At 40.5% G+C, this 3,704-nt stretch overlaps 1 pseudogene; it reads left to right on the top strand.

Moving 5' to 3' along the window:
* Positions 1-918, top strand: LOC108400677 (olfactory receptor 4C46-like; annotated as a pseudogene).
* Positions 919-3,704: the final 2,786 nt, after the last annotated feature.

Genomic DNA, 3,704 nt, shown 5'->3' with positions numbered 1-3,704 from the left:
ATGAAGTATGTGGAGAATAGAAACAACATGACAGAATTTGTTCTACTGGGGCTCACAGAGAACCCAAAGATGCAGAGAATCATACTTATGTTTTTTCTCATGTACATTTTTTCTGAGGTAGGAAATGTGCTCATCTTGGTCACCATCACAGCCAGCCCATTATTGGAAACCTGGCCTATCTTCCTGGCCTATCTCTCCTTTATTGATGCCTGCTATTCCTCTGTAAGTGCCCCTAAACTGATTGTGGATTCACCCCGTAAGAAGAAGAACATCCTTTTCAATGGGTGCATGACCCAGATCTTTAGAGGTGCTGATGTCACCCTGCTGACTGTGATGGCTTATGACCGCTATGTGGCCATCTGCAAGCCCTTGCACTATACAACCATCATGAATCGGCGGGTGTGTGGTCTGCTAGTGGGAGTGGTGTGGGTGGGAGCCTTTCTTCATGCAACCATACAGATCCTGTTCATCTTTTGATTACCCTTCCGTGGCCCTAATATCATAGATCACTTCATGTGTGACCTGATTCCTCTACTCAATCTTGCCTGCACTGACACCCACACTCCAGGGCTCTTTGTTGCTGCCAACAGTGGATTTCTCTGTATGTTAAACTTTCTCCTCTTAACAGTGTCTTGTGTGGTCATTCTGTGCTCTCTACTTAACCATCACTTAGACGCGAGGAGAAAAGCCCTCTCCACCTGTGTCTCCCACATCACAGCTGTGGTCTTATTCTTTGTTCCCTGTATATTTGTGTACATGAGACCTGGTGCTACTTTATCAATTGATAAAGCTGTCACTGTATTCTACACTATGATAACCCCTATGTTAAACCCCTTAATCTATACCTTGAGAAATGACCAGATGAAAGATGCCATTAGAAAATGATTTAGTAGGAAATACATTACAACTGACAAATAAATGTCCCTGGAGCCCCCATATTGATTCAACTGAGGCAAAGAACAGAAGAACATTTTGGAAGATCTCAGCAAGAAATACTTATGTGATAAAAAAAAATAGGAACTGCAATAAATCATATAATTTTGTATTGAAAAGATTCAAGCAATGGGATAAAAACATAACCTAAGACCACTCTTTGCATATTTGGGAAATTTTACGAAATTAGTTCTACTACCTTCATTCATGTATGTGGATCCATAAACTTTCATTTCAACACACACACAAAAATCAAATAAATAAAAAATATATTGGTATTGAGTAATAATCTCTACAATAATCCAAAGTGGTAATCACTTGTATTACCCCCATTTCACTGAGGAAAGTATCCAGAGATGTCGTGGAGGGCCAGTAAGCAGAACCAACCTGATTCCTCAAGCCATGCCCTTAGCTCCTGTGACACTGCCAGGCGACGGTGATGGCAAGGTGAGATCACCCTGCTAGTTACAATTTACTGAGCTCGCAATTGTGCTGGAGACTATATACTCATATACATAGTAATTATATATTTGTTCATTACTTATAACTGAATTCTAACCTTTCATAATATGCTCATTTTTATGTAGCCATAGGTGATGACAATATGCTAACTATAATCTGTAATACTGTGGTATGTAACTACTCTAAGAATATAAAAGCAACAGGTCATTTAACCTCTAAGGGGAAAGTGACAAACAGTGCACCAGATTTCCAGATTTCCCTGTAGGCTTCAGAATCACTTTGCTTTGTCAATGTCACCATCTTCTGCTGATCACCCTTTATATAGTGTGAATTAATTTTTATATTTTAGATTAAAAATATTTCAATGTCAGAAGGAATTCTTATTTATTAAATATACATTCATACTCTCTAAAGTATTAGCCTGCTACTTAATGATAGTGTCTGCAAGTAGAACAATGTCTGGTGCATGATAAGTATTGAATGAATAAATGTAAGTGTAAAGGAAGATGAAAAAATTCATTAAAATATAGAGCAACCAGTGATACTGAATAATAGGGATTGTTTTTCTTTTTTGGTGCAGACTCTAAGGAGGATTCTAACAAGATTTCTTATGGGAACCATAATTTGTGTTAACTCCTGCTTCAACTGTGAAATGAGAAAGATATTGAAACTGAGATTCTCAGTAATTAAACAAATAGTATGCCTTGATATTCTCCCTGCTCTCAGATTTTTCCATTGTCTCTTGAATGTGGGCTGTTTGTTATTTTTCTCTGCTAATTGGTTTGTTTTTTGTAACATTCCGTTATGAAAAGCTACTTAAAAAAATATGTTGCTCCATCTCTAAACAAAGTAATTCCAGAATAAATACATTCTCAGATTTTTCCATTGTCTCTTGAATGTGGGCTGTTTGTTATTTTTCTCTGCTAATTGGTTTGTTTTTTGTAACATTCCGTTATGAAAAGCTACTTAAAAAAATATGTTGCTCCATCTCTAAACAAAGTAATTCCAGAATAAATACATTCTCAGATTTTTCCATTGTCTCTTGAATGTGGGCTGTTTGTTATTTTTCTCTGCTAATTGGTTTGTTTTTTGTAACATTTCATTATGAAAAGCTACTTAAAAAAATGTTGCTCCATCTCTAAACAAAGTAATTCCAGAATAAATACGTTCATTCTTTCCACCCTTTATTTATTAATCAACAAATATATTTGAGCTCAAAGAAAGTATTAGGCACCTTGATAGTTTCTGATGCTTCAGTGGTTCATAAAGAAATATGCAGATCTCACCATCACGGAGCTTACAATCCACTGAGAGAAATCCGAAAGGGAGCTTGAAATTCCAGTAATATGTTATGAATGCTAAGACAGTGCAGGCCCAGGTGATATCAGAGCAAGAATTAGGGACACACAAGAAAGACGTAAGGAGTCAGGGAGGGTTCCAGGATGAAAATAAATAATAGGACCCAAAGCACAAAGAACAGTCAGTGGAGCAAATAGGCACCAAATGGAGTGAGAACATTCCAGGAGAGAGACTGCGTGGCTCAGAAGGTGGAAATGATGATACAGGAAACCTAATCAATTCAACATAGCTGTGGGTGCTAATTCATCTATTCACTCAACAATTATTCGTTGAATACCTATTGTGTGTCGGTGACCATGCTGGGCACTGAGCTTATAAAGGGTAAACAGCAAGATATGAAGCAGGAGGGACAGAACAGGAAGATCAAGAAAGTTCTCATAATTGTGTTAAAGCTCAATGCTAAGTACACTGTGGACAACATTGGAAGGTCTTTTAAACAAGTGCAGGTTATTTGAGTTTTAGACAGCAACTTGTAGGTTATCGGAGTGGGAAATGGGCTGAAGGGGCCAAGACCGGGAGATGGAGAGCAGTTAGGAGGTTACTGCAATGCTATGGGTGTGAAAGGAGGGAGGCCTGGACTCTGGCGGTGCCCGTGAGGAGGCAGCGTTGGGTGGGCCCTGCTGCTCCCAGCCCCGGGCCCCGTCACAGGCCAGCGAACCTGCGCTCCAGCCGCTGCACCGGGCTGCTGAGAGCCGGAGCCCCATCCTTCTCTGTCCACCTGCACAGGAAAAAGTTGGAGCTGCCTCGCCTGGGGGGTTATGACCATTACCGCAGAACCCACCACTGACCAATGAACGACTGGAATGGGGGGCAAAGCGGGCTGGTCCCTTTGCCTCAAGGCGGAACCAGATCTAGTACCATGATAGCCCAGAGCTTCCGTAGCTCCACGCTGAGGCCAGACTCCAGGCTCCAGGCAGGACTGTATCCTTTCTTCTCCCTGCTGTCCTCAG

Source organism: Manis javanica, chromosome 6 (genome assembly GCF_040802235.1).
Source record: "Manis javanica isolate MJ-LG chromosome 6, MJ_LKY, whole genome shotgun sequence".
Taxonomy (NCBI): Eukaryota; Metazoa; Chordata; class Mammalia; order Pholidota; family Manidae; genus Manis; species Manis javanica.
This window is presented reverse-complemented; position numbering and strand designations above follow the sequence as displayed.